The following is a 19532-nucleotide window of genomic DNA, read 5'->3' on the forward strand; positions in this document are numbered from 1 at the left end:
AAACCCAAGTGGTCAGAGGAAGAACGTACAAGCTCCTATGGATAGTGGTGTGAATTGAACCCTGTGTTATAGCTGGGGCTGTAAAGCGATTGTGCTGACCACTGTGCTACCGTGCCACCTGCATATCTACTGCATTGGTCTTTAAGTTATGAAGTCATTGAGTCATAGAGGCATAAAGGACAGTAAAGTTCAAGTTTATTGTCATCTGCCTGTACATATATACAACCAAATGAAACAATGTTCTTCTAGACCACAGTGCACCCAGTGTGAATATGCAGCACATGCAGCACATCAAACAAAATATTACCACAAATAAGCTAATAAAATATAATTCAAAATGCATGTGAAGTGTGCAACACAGGTAAAGAGTAAACAGCTCACTGTCCTAGTGCATGGATCTCAGTGGTGGTAGGGGATTCATTAGTCTCACAGCCTCTGTTACACTGTCCTAGTCCTGATACTTTTGTTCCTTTCTCCCGAAGGTAACAGGTCAACGAGATTGAGGGACTGATGGTAGGGATTCTCAACAATGCTTCGGTCCCTTTGTATAGAACGTTTCCGGTAAATGTCACAATTAGGGGGAGGGAGACCCTCTCAACGGTTTTTACTATCTTCTGTAGGGTCTTGTCCTGCAGCTTCGGTACGACACAGTGATGCAGCCAGACAGGACACTCTCGAGGCAGATCCTGTAGAAAGTTGTTAGAATGGGGTGGGGAGCCTTGCATACCTCCACCTCCTCAGAGCGTGTCGGTGCTGCTGTACCTTCTTGACTGATGAGGAGGTGTTGTGGGTCCAGTTTAGATCGTCCATTATGTGCACATCATGGAACTTTGTACTCTTCACTCTTTCCACGGCATAACCATTGATGTGCAATGGACAATGGTCAAGCTGCACCTTTCTGAAATTTCCAATCATCACTTATCTTATCCACAATGAGACCCATGTTGTTGTTCTCAACCTATTTGACAAGCCTCTCCACCTGCTCTCCGTGTGCTGACTCACCATTGTTGCTGATGAGGCCAACCACTGTTGTATCATCAGGGAAGTTGAAGCGGTTTAAGCTGGATCTGGCAGTGAGTCAGCAACATGAACAGTAGCGAGCTGAGTACACAGCCCTGGGGGCACCAGTGCTCAGCGTGATGCAACTTGAGATGTTGCAGCTAACTTGGACTGACTACATCTTTCCGTCAAGATGTCCAAGATGCAGTTGCAGAGAGGGGCTGAGTCCCAACTGAGCCTCTGAAGGATGATTGTGTCAAACGTCAAGCTGAAGTCGATGAGCAACATCTTGGCATATGACACATTGTTTTCTAGGTGTGACAAGACAGAGTGGAGGGCCGAGACTGTTATATCGTTTTGAACAGTAGGTGAACTGGAAAGGGTTTAACGTAGCTGGAAGGTGACATTTTATACAATCCATTATACAAGCTGCTCAAAGCTCTTCATAATTGTTGAGGTTAGCGCCACTAGACAGTAATCATTTAGACCTGCTACCATCACTCTCTTGGGCACTGGAATGATGGTGGCTGGCTTGAAGTCCGCAGGGACAGTGGACCAATATTAAGGATGTCCGTTAAGACCTCTGTCAGCTGGGCCACTAAATCCATCAGCACTCAATCAGGTATGGTGTCTGGCCCCACAGCTTTGCATGGGATCCTTTATAGCCAGACTGTGAGTACTTTCATTTGCCTTCCTGATGGCATGTAAGAACATGGCTCTTGTTAAACTTAGAGTCTTCCTATACCCTGATCTGAAAACGTGCCCAAGCCGTGTGCAAACCTCTGCAGTCAGCCATGGTTTCTGGTTTGTCCTAGCAGTGTAGACAGCCAGTCACGTATCTCACATATTCATCAATGGTGACATAATGTTCATGGGTAATTATCTCCCTGAACATGCTTCAGTCTGTGCTTTTGAAACAGCCCTGCACACTGAGGTGTCACCTTCAGGCCAGGTCCTGATCTCCCTGTTTTGACTTGTTTAACCAGTGGTCTGTATGCAGGGATTAGCAAAATGGATAAAGTGAGGGTGGCGAGGGGATGGGAGGGATAGGGCATCCTGGTAGGCTCCATGAACGTTGGGGTAGACCAGGTCTAATATATCCTCTCCTCTGGTTGTGAAGTTGACGTGCTGGTAGAACTTTGGAAGGAATGTTTTAGAGTTGGCATAATTGAAGTCACCAGCAACAATATCGCGGCGAGTGGCTTTCAGGTTGCAAATTGCCCCGTAAGCTCCTGCAGCACTTCCTCGGCACTAGCACTGGGGGGATATGGTAGTGACCTCCCTCAGTATGTGGAAGGGCTTTCACTTCACTACTAAAACCTCGATCTGTGGTGAGCAGTGTGCCTTTGCTACCAAAGCATTCACACACCAGTTCTTATTGACGTAGACACGAAGACCTCCAGATGTTGCAGCATGTCTGTCTGCCCAAAAGCAGATTAGGCCGTCTCGCTGGTTGGCCAAATCTGGAGAGGTGTCCTAAAGCCATGTTCCTTCAGGATGAATGTGCAGCAGTCCCTCATCTCTCTCTGGTTTAAACGAAGATGCAGGCAATCCGGTTTATTTTCTAGCGATCGGACATGAACGAGCAGAGTCATCGGGGCCTGCAGGGATCCACTTTACTTCTCACTCGAATGCCAGCCCACTTACCGCGTTTCTGCATCCTTGTGCACGGCTCCTGACGCATGCTTCCTGATGCACCATCAATAACTCTCCGAGATTTGAGGCGAGATATTGGCTTTTATTGACTGGAAGAAAGAACAAGCTGCAGTTGACCACCATACTACATCCTGGAGACTGAGGGCAGGGCTCAGGCCTCAATTGCCTTTATACAGGGGTCTGTGGGAGGAGCCACGGTCAGTGGGAGGGGCCACAGGAGCAGTCAGCGGCGGGGGGGGGGGCGTGTCCAGACAGGTATATGTAGTTCACCACATTCACCCCCCCTTTGTTTTAAAAGAGAGTCCCCATGGGGCGAAGTTTCTTACAAGTATATTTACAGGTTAAGTCTATCAGGTGGTTGAATCTGTCGCTGCGATCTACGTAGCACCGGCTGTGATTGCACAGATGTCGGTGGTGATTGCACCGGAGACGGCGGTTGTGCTGGTTCCGGCCTAACTGCAGGTGTCAGCCCACTAGGCGTCAGTGATCCCTCATGCGTGTGTGAGGCACCTGGTATATGAGCGTACGAGACGCCCGGTATAGGAGTGTCGTGAGGAGTCTGTGTAGGTCTTGGTGTGCGCGGTGTCACCTCGGGTACAGGGTTCATAGTTACCGTGGAGTGTTCGGGGTAGTGGTCTGATGCTCCTGCGGGCGCCAGGTCGCGGACGGAGACCGTGTCCTCCCGCCCATCAGGTAAGACCACGTAGGCATACTGGGGGTTCACATGTAGTAGGTGAACCCTCTCGACCAGTGGGGAGTATTTATTACTCCTCACATGTTTCCGGAGCAGCACTGGCCCTGGGGACGTCAGCCAAACTGGTAGGGTGGTCCCAGTGGCAGACTTCCTGGGAAAAGAGAATAGGCACTCATGAGGGGTGGCATTGGTGGACGTACATAACAGAGAGCGGATAGAGTGGAGTGCCTCAGGGAGGACCTCCTGCCATCGAGAGACCAGCAACCCTTTTGACTTAAGGGCTAAAAGTGTGGCCTTCCACTCTGTGGTATTCTCCCTCTCCACCTGTCCATTTCCCTGGGGATTATAACTCGTGATCCGACTGGTAGCAATGCCCCGAGCCAGCAGGCACTGGCACAGCTCGTCACTCATAAACGAGGACCCTCTGTCACTGTGGATATAGCAGGGGTATCCGAACAGAGTGAAGAGCTGGCGCAGGGCTTTTATGACGGATGTGGCAGTGGTGTCGGGGCAGGGGATGGCAAAGGGGAACCGCGAGTACTCATAGATAATGTTGAGAAAGTAGACATTGCGGTCGGTGGAGGGAAGGGGGCCCTTAAAGTCAACACTCAGTCGCTCAAAGGGGCGGGTGGCCTTGATAAGTTGTGCCTTTTCAGGACGGTAGAAGTGCGGTTTGCACTCAGCGCAGACTTGGCAGTCCCTGGTCATCGTACTGATGTCCTCCAGGGAGTATGGCAGGTTCCGGGCTTTCACGAAATGGTAAAATCGGGTGACCCCCGGGTGGCAAAGTTGTGCATGGAGGGCATATAGCTGGACGAGCTGTGCACTGGCACACTCTCCCCAGGATAGGGCATCAGGGGGCTCATTGAGCCTTCCAGGCCGGTACAGGATATCATAGTTGTAGGTGGAGAGTTCTATTCTCCACCACAAAATTTTATCATTTTTGATTTCGCCCCGCTGTTGGTTACTGAACATGAATGCAACCGAGCGCTGGTCGGTCAGCAAGGTGAACATTTTGCCGGCGAGATAGTGCCTCCAGTGCCTAATAGCTTCCACTAAGACCTGGGCTTCTTTCTCCACCGCAGAGTGCCAAATTTCAGGGCCTTGAAGGGTATGAGAAAAGAATGCTACTGGCCTGCCTGCCTGATTGAGGGTAGCAGCCAGCGCGAAATCAGAGGCATCACTCTCTACTTGGAAGGGAATGGTCTCGTCCACCGCATGCATCGTTGCTTTGGCAATGTCCCCTTTAATGCATCTGAAGGCCATGCAGGCCTCGGCAGAGAGGGGAAAAGTGGTAGACTTAAGCAGGGGGCGAGCCTTGTCTGCGTAATGGGGGACCCATTGGGCATAATAGGAAAAGAAGCCCAGGCACCGTCTGAGGGCTTTGAGGGTGGTGGGAAGAGGGAGTTCTAACAGGGGGTGCCTACGGTCGGGATCAGGGCCAATGACCCCGTTTTCCACGACATACCCAAGGATAGCGAGTCGGGTGGTTCCAAACACACACTTGTCCCTGTTGGAGATTGACGTTGTGATCCGACCAGTCGTGACCACAGATGGTGATATTATCCAGATAGGGAAATGTGGCCTTCAGTTGGCACTGGTCCACCATCCAGTCCATTTCCCTCTGGAAGACAGAGACACCATTTGTGACACCAAAGGGGACGCGCAGGAAGTGATAGAGCCAGCTGCCCGCCTCAAAGGCGGTGTAGGGGCGGTCCTCTGGGCGGATGGGGAGCTGGTGATAAGCGGATTTCAGATCTATTGTCGAGTACGCCATGTACTGAGCTACCTGGTTGACCATATCCGCAATGCGGGGTAGGGGGTACGTGTCAAGCTGCGTGAACCTATTGATGGTCTGGCTATAGTCCACGACCATCCTATTTTTCTGCCCGGTCCGAACAACAACCACCTGGGCCCTCCAAGGACTTGTGCTTGGCTCAATGATCTCCTCCCTGAGCAGCCGCTGCACCTCCGACTGAATGAAGGCCCTGTCCCCCGCGCTGTACCTCCTGCTTTTAGTTGCCACAGGTTTACAGTTGGGTGTCAGGTTGGTGAACAGCGGTGGGGGAGGGATCTTGAGAGTGGAGAGGCTGCAAGTGGTGTTGGTAGCGCAGCTGTCGGCATGGTGCTGGGTGGGATGTGCGGGTCAGTGTGTGTGTGTGTGGTCAGTAGCGGGGTATATGACGAAGTCCCACAAAACTGAGGATTCCTGACAGTAAGTGGTGGGAGGGGCCGGTCATATGCCATAGTCACACTTTCGAGGTGGCTCTGGAAGTCCAGCTCCAATAGCACAGGGGCGCACAGTTGAGGCATGACCAGGAGCGCAAAGTCCCGATATTCTGTGCCCTGCACCACCAATGTCGCTACACAAACCCCCCCCCCCCCCCCGGATGTCTGTGGAATGCAACCCAGAAGCCATGGTGACCCTCTGGCTTACCGGCCGTGTCACGAGTCCGCAGCGTTGCACCGTGTCCGGGTCAATAAAACTCTCAGTGCTGCCCATGTCAAACAGGCAGCTAGTCCTGTGCCCCTCCACCAGGATGTCCATCATTGACCTTGCAAGCTAGTGTGGGGAGCTTCGGTCGAGGGTTACAGAGGCCAAAGTTGAACTGCCGTCTTGGTGCCCGGTAAGCACCGATGGGTGGGGGGGCGGTGCGAGGTGGCGCCAACAAAGATGGCTGCACCCATGTCTCGCACGAGGCAGGCAGGCAAGATGGCGGCCCCCATGCCTCACACACAGCGCTGCCCGACCCCACTCGTGGTTTAGACTTACAGACCTTGGCGAAATGGCCCTTCTTCCCGCAGCTGGAGCAGGTCGCTTCTCGGGCCAGGCAGCGTTTTCGGGGGTGCTTTTCGAGTCCGCAGAAGTAACACAGCGCGGATTTGCGACTGGCAGCAGCTGTGGTCGGGTTGGGGGAGTTCATGGATTCGCGACTGGCAGCGGCGTTGGTGAATTCTCTCGCAGGAACTGGCAGCTGCGGGGTCTGAGGTGTCCACGGGACCAGCGAGGGATTGCGCGGCTGGACAGTGTCAGCATTGCGCAGGGCAGCCTCCAGTGTGTCAGCCGATCGCCGAGTGTAAGGTAAGATTGGCATTTTCCAGCAGCCGCTGGCACACGTACACTGACCTGATCCCCGTAACGAAGGCGTCTCGTACTAGCAGCTCCGAATGCTGCTCCGCCGTCAGACCTTTACAGTCGCAAGTTCGCACGAGTGTCTGTAGGGCTCGGAGAAACACGACGCTTGACTCGCCGGGTCGCTGTCGCCACGTCGCTAAGCGATGCGTTGCATAGACAGTGTTCACCGGCCGCAGGTACTGTTTTTTGAGGGTGTCCAGTGCCCCTTGGTAGGTCGGTAGGTCCCTGGTAAGAGAGAATACTTTCGGTCTTACTCTAGATAGTAATATTTTGTACTTCGTGGTAGGCTCAGTCACTGGAATCTGTTCCAAGTATGATTGGAAGCATGCAAGCCAGAGTTCAAAGGCAAGAGCTGCTTCGGAGTCTTGCGGATCAAGGTCTAATTTTTCCGGACGTAAAATGCTGTCCATGGTTTAAACTTCCAGTCAATAAAATTGATGCACCATCAATAACCCTCCGAGACGTGAGGCGAGATATCGGCTTTTATTGACTGGAAGAAAGAACAAGCAGTAGTTGAGCACCATACTACATCCTGGAGACTGAGGGCTGGGCTCAGGCCTTGATCGCCTTTATACGGGGGTCCGTGGGAGGAGCCACAGGAGCAGTCAGCACGAAGGCGAGTCCAGACAGGTATATGTAGTTCACCACACTTCCCCAGGTTGTTGCAGTGGGCTGCAGCACAGCGTGAGGACCCGCTCCACATGTTGGGCTGGACCAGTGCAGCACCTCCATTACCTGCCCTGCTAATGAGGTAGATGCACAGATCTTAGTGCTCTTTCTGATCAGCAGTGCTTCTCGATTACAGAAAAGATGAACAGGACAAGAAACCTCACCATTGACTGGAGCCAAAGAGGCCCTGCAACTATACATGTCACTATCAAAGACCCTTCAGTCCATCAAGACCACACTATCCACTTACACCCATTTAAACTAATCCTACATTAATCTACTTTTTATTCTCCCCTAACTCTATCACCCACACTGTGAGCATTTAACCTACCTATCTACTCCTGTTCTCGCCTACCACCCCATGAGTCTCTACAGCCAATATTTGGTATATCATTCTCTGCACCTTCTGCCATTTCCAACACAGGATCACCCCCACCGTCCCCTCCCCAAAGCTCTCGGCTTTCTACAGGGACCACTCTCTCCACAACTCCCTCGTCCGCTCATCTCTCCCCGCCAATCCCCATTCAGCTGCTTACCCCTCAACCATGCCAAAGATAGAGATGATAGATTAGCTTTATTTGTCACATGAACATCAGAACATTGAAACCTACCATGAAATGTGTTATCTGCATCAAAACAAATCAGCACAGGTGTGGCCAGCTTCTGACAACAACATAGAGTGCCCACAGCTCACTGACCCTAACCTGAGCGTCTTTAGAATGTTGGGGGGGGGGCGAATCAGAGCACCCAGAGGAGAACGTACAAGCTCCCAACATATGGTGGTGGGAAATGAACCCCTATTACAGTGGCACTCGTCACTGATTGGGGTTCAATTCCTGCCCCTGACTGTAAGGTGCTTGTTCATTCTCCTTTTAAGTATTTGTCAGTTCCTCCAGTTGAACTCTGACTTTTTGTGTGTTTCCCCTAGCTGTCAGTCTGTGGTTTTGTATTGCCATGTGTCCCTGTCCCCGCTCCTGCTCTACTCCGGCCCCTGTATCACTGAGTACTCCGTCACTCATTATTATCTGTATTGCTGCCAACTGTGTCTCATTGTGTTCCACCTATCATCTGCCTCTCTGTCTATTGCTCAGTGCATTACAGTCCTGTGTTTTCACCTGTTTGTTGCCAGATTGTGCCAGTGAATTTTCTGAGTCTTTCCAGCATTCGTATCTGTACTCTGTCCGTCTGAATATCAACTCTGCCTGAGTCTGGTGTTTGGATTTCTTTGGATGTTTTGATCTCTGCCTGAACTTTGACACTGACTTTGTTTGCCTTGGGATTTGTTACTCAATTAAATCACTGTGTGCACAGTACTGGGTCTGCGATTGGATCCCTGCTCCAGCACCCCTCACAGTGTTACACCTTCCCCTACACCAACATTCAGAGTCCTAAGCCCCCTTTCTGATAAGGCAGGACTTCACATACGAGTTCATTGCATCTGGTGAGGCCTCTTCATTGGTGAGACCCGATACAGATTGAGGGCTCACGTTGTTAAACACCTTCTCTCTCTCTCGCCCAGCACCTCCCAGTGGCCACCCATTTTAATTCCATTTCCCATTCCCACACTGTCTATCCATGGCTTCCTCTACTTACACAACGAGGCTAGACACAGATTAGATGGGCAACACCACATCTTCTGTCCTGGTAGTAAGAGCATTAAAGGATGTCCCTTCAGAGCAGAGATAAGGAGAAATTTCTTTATCCAGAATCTGTCAGTTCATTGCTACAGTCGGCTATGAAGCCCAAGTCATTGGGTGTATTTAAAGCAGACGTTAAGAAGGCCTTGATTAGTAAGAGTGTCAAAGGTTAATCAAAGGTTACTGGAAGAAGACGGGAGAATGGGGTTGAGAGAGAAAATAAATCAGCCACGATGGAATGAAGGAGAAGACTTGATGGGCCAAATGGCCTAATTCTGCTCCTATGTCTTATGGTCTCCAAACTGATAGAATCATCATTGATTTCTGGTAACCACTCCCCACTGATCTCCCTGCTCCAACTCTGTTTTCCCTTATTTCCCTCGTCCCTTTGCTCCTACGCTTTCCCTGCCCCCGTCCTCACGACCTGACTTCATCACATACACCTTCCTCCTCCTGGTTCCCCACCTCCTACTCTTTCTCTCATGTTCTGTCATCCTCTCCTATCAGAATCCTTCTCCTTCAGTCCTTTGTCTCTTCCCTCCATCACCTCCCAGCTTCCCACATCATTCCCATTTCCACCCCCCCACACCGTCCAACCCCCATCACCAGCCAGCTCACGCTCCTCCCCCTCCCCACTACCTTTTTATGCGGCTTCTGCTCTCTTCCTTTCTCATCCCGATGAAGGGTCTCGGCCTGAAATGCTGGCTGTTCTTTCTTCTCCATAGATGCTGCCTGGCCTGCTGAGTTCCTCCAGCGTTTTGTGTGTGTGTGTGTGTGTGTGTGTGTGACTCCAGATCTCCAACATCTGCACAATCTCCTGTGTCTCCGACTGGCATGTTTTGGAGGTGTGAGGAACTCCAGGAGAACGTGCAAACTCCATTATATACAATATACTACAGAGAATGCAATACCATTTATTAGATAGGAAACTTGCCATTAGGCATGTACACTGACATTTTCTTTGTAGTACCCTCTATCTCTAGATGTTGTAAAACTGTACATTCCTTCTAAAAAGTTGTTGCTGAAAACAAATTCTATGTTATCTATTTGAACCAAAAATAAATTCAGGTGAAAAGGGAAATAAAGAAGTGTTCTGCCCAGAAACCTGATCAGAAGATTAAGAGAAAAATCAGGTGATTAACCTTTAACCACAGGGACCGGAGTTTTGTTGCTGGTTGGGGAAGAAGCAGACACTGACTGCCCACTTATATGATTCTTGTTCGCTCTTTCCCAGTTGTGTTCATAGCTCATTTTTCATTTTGTGCATTGGAGTTTCCTCAAGAAGCATTCAATATGCTGAATATTTGCGTGCAATCTGGTTTAGCTTCAGTAGTGAGTCTGACTGTTATGCAAAGCAGCCAATTTACAGCACACCTTATTTAGTAACTGAGACAGTGATCCAAACAAATTTTTTTATATTGGAAAGTTCAACCAAATAATTTAAGGACATATTCTTTACCAGCACAGCCTCTTAAACTAACCTTCATATCATGGAAGATTTCCACTTGAGAGTTCATATGTAATTTTATGAAGAAGTTCAAAATAAATTTATTAACAAAGTCCATACATACATGTCCCCGGAATACACCCTGAGGTTCATTTTCTTGCAGTAGAACAAAGAATTACAATAGAATGCATTAAGAACTTCACACAAAACATGCATTTACGTAATACATATTACGAGCATTCACCTTGTAAAATCATTCTAGAGTTTAAAATTAAATTCTACCAATCCTTAATTCAGCCAGTTTGTATTTACCCTGCAGCCATTCTTGTGCCTTGAACAGTAAATTGATTCTCTGGAATGCTGTGTGTGCATACTTCCTTAAAATGCACAGATTTCACCTGCAAACAGGTAAACCAGATCCCTCTGAGACTGGGCCACAAACACTCACATTCCTCTAAGACAAATGATTAGCCTATAATTGTTACCTGTCAAACAAGAAACAAAAGGGCTAGATTTGCTGAACCAAGACCCAGTCGCACAGATTTTCCCATAGGAACTTTTAAATGTTTATACCTTTATAAATGTAGGTAACCACTTATGCTAAAATCTTACCATTAACATCTGCATGCTGTTAAATAAATACTTGGTGTGCCCTGACCTCCATATAAAGATGGAATGAACAATATTACTCAAAGTTGTGCTAACTTTATAACTGAAGATCATTCGGATAAAGTAGTGGATACATCTCAGTGCATCACAGGAAAAGTCCTTCCCACCGTTGAGCATATCTACAAGGAGCATTGCTACAAGGGAGAAGCTTCCATCATCAAGGGCACCCATCATGCAGGCCATGCTCTCTTCTCACTATTACCATGGGGCAGGAGGTACCGGAGCCTGAGGTCCCACACCACTAGGTTCAGGAGCGTTATTGTTATTACCTTCCAGTCATCAGGCCCCTGAACCAGCATGGATAACCTCGCTCAATAGTTCAATAGTTCCATTTAACATCCAAGAAATGTATACAATATACAACCTGAAATTCTTGTTCTTCACAGACACCCATGAAAAGAGAAAAGTGCCCCAAAGAACGAGTGACAATAAAAATGTTAGGACCCAAAAGCCCCCCCTCCCCCCTCCCATGCACAAGCAGCAGCAAGGCATCAACCCTCCCCCACCGACTTCAGCAAAAAGAAATCCTCAGCTGCCTCCACCCACCAAGCCCCCAGGAAAGGCCATGACCTGCAGCAGAACAAAAACTAATGGTTCACCCGACAATTCGACATACCACAGTCTCTCTCTCTCCCCAGTAAAGGGACAGAGAGGTGTGCCCCTTTTTCACAGAGAGGGGGGAACAGAACAAAGCAACTCATTGCTTTGCAATGATAAAGTCTGCTGTGTTGCTTTTTTTTCCCCAAGTTCTGTGACTCTAGAATCAGTAACAAACTCTCCCCCACCAACAAGAGAGAGAGAGAATGCAATTCGCCTAATACGGAGCTGCTAACTGCTCCCGATGTTCCATTTTCTCCTGTGACACGACATTCGGAGGCACCAGCATAGAGTCAGCTCATCCACAGGGCCGTGAAGCCTCGGAACCCTGAAGGCGCGGTCGTCTCCTAGGCCGCGTCCTTTGAAAATCCAAAAGCTGCTAGTCATGAGCCCCTGAGAGTGGGTACAACCACTGCAAGGGACCAAAGCCTGAGGTCTCTGACAGAACCCCGTCCACCCTGAAAAGGAAAAAGAGAGACATTGCAGCTGTTTCTGCAGATGAGCTCGCTGTTCAGTGCCATCATAGCTCTGCCCCTCACTCACCTCAACACTGAGCAGTTTCCACAACCTATGACTCACTTTCAAGGACTCGACAGCTCATGTACTCACTATTATTTATTTACTGTTTATTTATTATTATTATTTTGTATTTGCATTTTTTGGTCTTTTGCATATTGCTTCTTTGTCAATCTTTGTGAGTAATTCTTCATTGATTCCATTGAATGTCTTTGTTCTACTGTAAATGCCTACAAGAAAATGAATCTCAGGGTAGTATATGTATTTTGATAATAACTTTACTTTGAACTTTGAAGAAATTGTGTGCAGTTCTCATCTTCTTTCCATTACATGATAACAAGAAACTCACTGGAATCAAGGGTCTGGCTGTATCAATGCTGCTGATTCTGATCACAAAGATTCACAAGGGCAGATTCAGGAATGTTTAGTCAGGACACAATTTTTCTTAGTTGTGGTTCCATCTGCCAGAAATCACTTAGCAATTAGCGAACACTGTGCTGTGGGTTAAATTAACCGTTACTGACCCAACGAGAAGTATAAAGGGAATATTTAGGATGACAATTTTTATTCCATTCTTTAAAGAATAGTCGATTATTGTGCAAGTATGCTGTTCCAAGTTAAAGGCCATTAACTTGAAAACATAACTATAAGCATACTAAGAAATATATAAAACTGTGTTGCCTTTATGGCATGTGTTTAGTTTATAATATTTTCACTTAGTAATTCGTTTGTTAGCATTTCCTAGTTAAAGTTAGGATTGTTTAAAGTAAATTTGTTGTCTGTGATATATCGCGGCATAGAATGACGTCACATCTGGTTTCGCCGCGTCCTGTGGGAAAATACCGGTTTGGAGAAACGGGAAGGAGGGGGCTCACATGTGCAGTATCAGTGCGAGAAAAGTTGTCTCTCTACGCACTGGAAACATAGTGAAGCAACGCTATAAGTTCATGAGATAATCAATATGTTGAATTAAAATGTTAATGCTGATTCTGTTAAAAGTAATGACGGTTGATAAGGTTTATGTTTTCGTTAGTTAAAGAGTTGCGGATAGTTTGTGTTGAAGTGTATTTAAAGCAGTCAATGGCGTAGGTAGATTCTGACTGTATGCTGCACTTTAATGTAATGTAGTTGTAGTTTTACTTTTGCAAGTATTTATGATGTACATGTGATATCAAGAAGGAAACAAAAGCTGTACAAATCTTGTATAGTTTTATCAGTAGTTTTCACCATACGTTAATGTGGAAGAGTGAACAGTAAATGGTTAATCTTACTGTGATCCTGTTTTCATTGACTACAGTTTACCTCGGTGTTTAGTTCGGCGTTCTCTTACACCCGAGCGAGAACACTACAAAAACAAACTAAGAGAACAAAATAGTGAGGTGGCGTTCATGGGTTCACAGACTGCTTGGAAATCTGATGGTGGAGGGGCTAAGAGGTTGGGTGTGTGGCTTCAGGCTCCTGTCCCCCCCCTTGGTAGTAATGAGGGCATTTCCTTGGTGATGTGGGTCCTTAATAACGGAAGCTGCTTTTCTGAGGCATCGCCTTACAAAGATGTCCCAGACGGTGGGGAGGCTAGTGCTGGCTGTGTCTGCAACCCTCTGTGGCCCTTTATCATTCCCATCCTTTCTCCTCTCTGCAACTTAAAGAATGTCCAATTTCTACTTCTAATGAAATTCTTCCTTCTCCACTGATGCTGCCTGACCTGTGAATTACTACGAGAATTTCCTATTTTTAAGTTTTGTCTGTCTTTGTTTATTTGTACTTTTTCATATATTCTATCGTATTTGTTTTTCCTGTAACTGCCTGCAAGAAAATGAATCTAAAAGTAGTATATGCAGACATATTTGTGGTCTTCTACTTCTGAGAACCATCCACTTCAAGGTTCAATGTGCTGTGCATTTAGAGATGTTCTCCTGCACACCACTGCTGTATTGATTGGTTACTTGAGTTACTGTCACCTTCCTGTCAACTTGAATCTGTCTGACCATTCTCCTCTGACCTCGCTCATTTTCAAGTCCCTTTCAACACAGAACTGCCGCATATAGAATGTTTTTTTTGTTTCTTGTACCATTCTCTGTAAACTCTAGAGACCATTGTGCATGGAAATCCCAGGAGATCAGTGGTTTCAGAGATACTCAATTTACCCCATCTGGCACCAACAATCATTTCACTGACAATGTAGATCACAAAGCAACAAATCTCACGACGCACACACAAAATGCTGGAGGAAGTTGACAAGTCAGGCAGTACCAATGGAGAGGAATGAACAATCGATATTTCTGGGGACTCCTGATAAGAGTCTCGGACCAAAACATCGAGTGCCTGATTAGGTGAGTACCTCCAGCATTTTGTGTGCATTGTGTAGATTTCTAGCAGCTGCAGAATCTCTTGTGCCTAAAGTGTCAGAGTTCAAACTTCAAAGTAAGTTTATTATGAAATTGTATAACCACCACCAAATATGATCCTGGGATTCCTTTCCTTGCAGGCATTCACAGTAAAGCAACAAAGTAGAATCAATGAAAAACTACACAAAAGCAAAGACTGACAAACTCTGCAAAAACAAAAAAAGAAACACATAATAAGAATACTAAATAAGTGCATACTGTAAATAAAACTGAGAACATGAGTTGTAGTGTCCTTGAAAGTGAGTCTATCGGTTATGTTCAATCATCAGTTCAGTGTTGAGGTGAGCGAAAATGTTCGTGCTGGTTGAGGGTAATAACTGTTCCTGAACCTGGTGGTATCTCCTAAGGCCACTGCAGCGAGAAGAGAGCCTGGGTGGTGGAGGACATTAATGATAGATGCTGCTTTCTTGTGTCAGCACACTTCATATAAGTGCTCAAAGTTGCGGAAGGTTTTTCCTGAGCTGTATCCACTGCTTCTCATAGGCATTTCTGTTTTGGGGCATCGGTATTCCTAAAGCAGGCCGTGGTGCAACCAGTCAGGATAGTCTCCACTCTGCACCTGTCAAAGTTTCAGCTGACATACCCAGCAAACGCCTGAGAAAGTAGAGGCATTGCCGTGCTTTCTTTGAAATGACGTTTACCTGCTGATCCCAGGACAGGTGCTCTGATAGGATAGCACCCAGGAATTTTAAATTACTGACCCTCTTCACCTCTGATCCCCTAATGAACACTGGCTCAACGACCACCAGTTTCTTCCTCCTGTAGACTATAATCGGCTCTTTGGCTTTGCTGACATTGAGTGAGAGGTTGTTATACATCAGTAAGCTCCCCATGTATATGAAGGATGTAAGTAATAAAGTCAATTCGGTGATAATAAACCTGATTCTGATTCTCATTCACTGAGTCACAAAGTACGTGACACGTTCTGTTAGTTTTCTGATGATTAATGGCAGACTAAGTGGGTGGTACTTAACTGGGTATGATTTGTCCTGCCTTTTGTGAACAGATCGTATCTGGACAAACTTCTTTCTACAAGACATTGCAGTTAAAATTGTGCTTTGGCATTTTGTCCCAAGACCCAGACCAGCTTTGCTGGTTTCGCATCACGGGCTTTGCCAGTGCAGTGGTATTCCTATCTGAACTGTTTTAAAGACAGATACAGATTAGCTTTAATTGTCACATGAACAGTGAAACACGCAGTGAACTGATTCATTTGCCTCAAATCAAATCAGCGAAGATGGTGCCACGCTCCCGGTGCCAACATAGCACACCCACAACTTTTTAATGTAGTTGCTGGCTTAGATACTTGAACACAGTTAACAGCTGGAAGAAAATAAACTGCAGAGATCTTGTACCCTGTCAACATCGACTGTTCTTTCTCCTCCATAGTTGCTACCTGACTTGTTGAGTTCCTCCGGCATTTTCTGTGCATTACTCTGAATTTCCAAGATCTTCAGAATCCCTAGTGGTGGGAATTCTGAAGGACTGTTTCTGTGATGTGTGGTTCAGTCTGACGTGTGTTTTTAAATGTGCATTCTGCAAATTCAAATCCTGCATGTTGGAGACAACAATGGTAATCTCATAGCTGAAAGTCAAATGGCATTAGAGCTTGTCAGTTCATCGAAAAGATACACTTTCAAAAGGCATTTAGTCTGTACATATTTACCCTCTCAACGACACCAGTGAAGTCTTGGAATACTGAGGAAAGCTGCTGTTATTGTACCCAAGGGCTATGTACAACATCAGAACATAGGAATGCACTGGATCAAAAAGAAACACTGTGGTTTGTGACACCGATTCCAGTGTTGACAAAATATTGTATCCAATGGTAGTATCAGTTATCAGTCCTTACTCCAGATGTTTATTGAATTTTCTCTTAATTTTACTGAAGTTATTAGCTGCCCTTGTCTCCCATGATAGTGTAAGCCAAAGTTGAATTTATTGTCATATGTACAGGTGGGACAGAAGCTTATTTTGCTGCAACCCCATGGGCATGTAGCAACCAGTATGCACTCATTCAGAGAGACACCCAATCAAGGAGATTGTTACAAGGAGGTCCAGGAATGACAAGCTTACATTGGAGTTGAAAGGGGATTGGAGATGGGTAATCCTGCATGGTAGAGGGTCAAAGGTTGATGTTCAAAGAGAGTTGTGAAGTGGATAGAATTGTAGAAGTTTTTTTTTACCATGATCATTAACAAGGTGGGTCCCAAAAGGAATGCTGTGTGCCCAGAGTTCAGGAGGGGGTAGCATTCTGAGAAAGATGGTCTCATGGAGGAGATGGGAGAGGGCATAGCTTGCAAAGTTAGTGTCTAAGATCCATCTCAACTGTACTTGGAAGTTGGCAGTCAGCTGCTTTCTTGATCCGCTGCGGTCCTCATGATGAAGGTGCTGCTGAAAATTAATCTCATGGCTGTATTTGGTGACATATGTACTTCGATAATAAAACTTACTTTGAGCTATGAGCTTTGGATGGGAAGCTCTGTGACTTTAACACCAGCCGTGATAAGGAAAGAGCATTGTACTTCCTTGTTGGCCTTGTCTATGCTTTAAAGAGGAACTGTTGGGCGGTACTGACCCTGATCCTGTGTGCCTGCTGCCCTTTTCCTTCTCAGTAACTGAAGTATGTATTTTGATGCATTAGTCTCACCGATATTGAGACCCCGAACACTAGGTCTCAAACTCCAGTCTTATCCCCTTCAATGCCAAGGCAATGACAAGTGCTTATCTAGACACTTCTTAAATCCTGTCAGCAATTCTACTTCCATCACCCTCCTCTCCTGTACTGCATTTCAGATACTCAGCATTCTCTGGGCAAGAAAGGATCATTTCAGATTCCCTCAAAACCTATTGTCACTTACCCTAACTCTACGTCTTCTGGTTTTGATAATGAGAAAAGTTTCCTGCAGTCTACACTACCCCTTAAAGTTTCATATGCCTCATCAATGTTCCCTCTGAACAGGCCCTGAACCCATTGGATCAATTACCAAAAATGTGTTGATCCCCTCTAAATAAAACACTAACACATCTCCATTGCTAGTCTGACCAGGGGCTGATATTTCTCCAAGTTTTGCACATTAGAACTCATTGGTGGAGCTGGCTTTCAACATCCCTGGATGCTTTCATAGCTTGGGTAGCACAATTGTGTAACGATTAGTGTAACACTGTCACAGCACCAATGACCAAGGGTTCAGTTCTGCCGCTGCCTTTAAGGAGTTTGTACTTTCTTCCCGTGTGGGTTTCCTCTGGGTCCTCCAGATTCTTCCCAGAGTCTAAAGATGTACGGGTTGGTAGGTTAATTGGTCACATGGGTGTAATTGGGTGCTGCCAGCTCATTAGGCCAGAAGAGCCTGCTACAGCAATGTGACTTATTATTTAAAAACTAAATATTAATTAACCTTCTCCCCTCCAGGGAAAACAAATCCAGCCTCTCCGTATAAATACTCCATCTCAGGCAGCATATCAGGTAAGTACTTCTAAATTGGTCATGTGACATTCTTTAGAAGGTCAGGAAGTTAACTCTGGATACCGAGGTGACAGGAATACGAGTCATGTTCTCATGTTCTCAGTATAATTTATATGTACTTTTTCATTATTATTTGCACTTTTTATATTTGCCAGATATGTCTTCTTTTGCACATTAGTTGTTCATCCATCTTTGTGTGTAAATTTTCATTGATTCTGTTGCCTTTCTTTGTTCTGCTGTGAATGCCTGCAAGAAAATGGATCTCAGGGTAGTACTTTGACAGTAAATTTACCTGGAACTTTGAACTCTGAACTGTGTTTGTGTGGTCCAGTGAAAGCTCTACCTGTGACAACATTTGGTGGTTGCAATGCCCATTACATAACGGAGTGAGGATCAGAGCCCCTTTTGATAAAGATTCTTGAGTTATATTCATTTAACAAAATGACATGGAGGTATACAAGATAAGAGGCATGGATCAAATAGATAGCCAGAGACTTTTTCCAGAGTCGAAATGGCTCGGGGACAAGCTGATTGGTAGAAAGTATTGGGGGGGGGGAGGTGTCAGCAGTAAGTTTTTTTACATTGAGATTATCGAGTGCTTTGTACACGCTGCCAGGGGTGGTGATGGAGGCAGAAATTTTGGGGGCATTTAAGAAACTCTTAGATAGGCACATAGATGATTGAAAAATGGAGGGTGATGTAGGAGAGAATTGTTAGATTAATCTTAGTAGGCTAAAATGTCAGCACAATACCTTGAGTCAAAGGGGCTGTACTGTGCTGTTATGTTCTCTGTTCTAACACACACTTGCTACTCATCAGCCTGTAGTTGAATGTAATTTTGCCACATGTTTTCAGCCCCTTATCTAAGAAAGAATATTTTGGTGTTGGAGAAGGTCCAGAGGAGGTTCACGAGAATGATTCGGGAATGAGAGTTAATGTACGAGGAGTGCTTGATGGCTCTGAACCTGTACTCACTGGAGTTAAGAATGAGGGGTATCTCAAATATTGAAAAACCTAGAGTGGATGTGGGAGGAGCAAAGGGCACAGCTTCAATAGAAGGATGTCCCTTTCAAACAGGGATGAGGAGGAATTGCTTTAGCCAGAGGGGGGTGAATTTGTGGAATTCATCGCCACAGATGGCAATGGAGGCTCAGCCACCAGGTATATTTAAAGCAGTGGTTGATAGGTTGTTGATAAGTAAGGACGTCTATGGGGAGAAGCCAGGAGAATGGGATTGAGAGGGATGGAATGGCAAGGCAGAATTGATGGGCCAAATGGCCTAATTCTGCTGCTGTATCTTATGGTCTTAAGTTTGCAATATTTTGCAGTTAGTAGTTGTTAAACCAGCTCATCCAACTGAGGGATGTAAAACAGAGTTATATAACTCTGTGTGCCAACACAAAGGAACCTGCGGGCAGTTCACTCATGTAAAGAACTACGATCGTCTGATTTTTTGTAAACATTCACTCCATTAAGACCATCACCCTCACTGTGGCACAGGCCACTAACAGTAGCTCACCAGATTCCCCTGTCCTGGGCTGTTCTTTTGAGTTGTCTCCAGGTGTAGTCCATCTCCTTGCTGTTTCCTTCCTCTGGCAGGGTTGAGGTCTTTGGAGCTTCTGTAACTCTGGTGTTTTGGGG

General features: G+C 46.3%; 1 long non-coding RNA gene across 1 annotated transcript in view; it reads left to right on the plus strand.

Annotated features, from left to right (window-relative positions):
* Positions 1-6243, plus strand: part of LOC132404040 (uncharacterized) — a 53684-nt gene extending 47441 nt beyond the window's left edge. The window contains exon 3 of the long non-coding RNA XR_009515416.1: positions 6155-6243. This is a non-coding gene — a long non-coding RNA (uncharacterized LOC132404040). The remainder of the gene's footprint in view (positions 1-6154) is intronic.
* The last annotated feature ends 13289 nt before the right edge of the window (positions 6244-19532 follow it).

The sequence above is a fragment of the Hypanus sabinus genome, chromosome 1 (assembly GCF_030144855.1).
Source record: "Hypanus sabinus isolate sHypSab1 chromosome 1, sHypSab1.hap1, whole genome shotgun sequence".
NCBI lineage: Eukaryota > Metazoa > Chordata > Chondrichthyes > Myliobatiformes > Dasyatidae > Hypanus > Hypanus sabinus.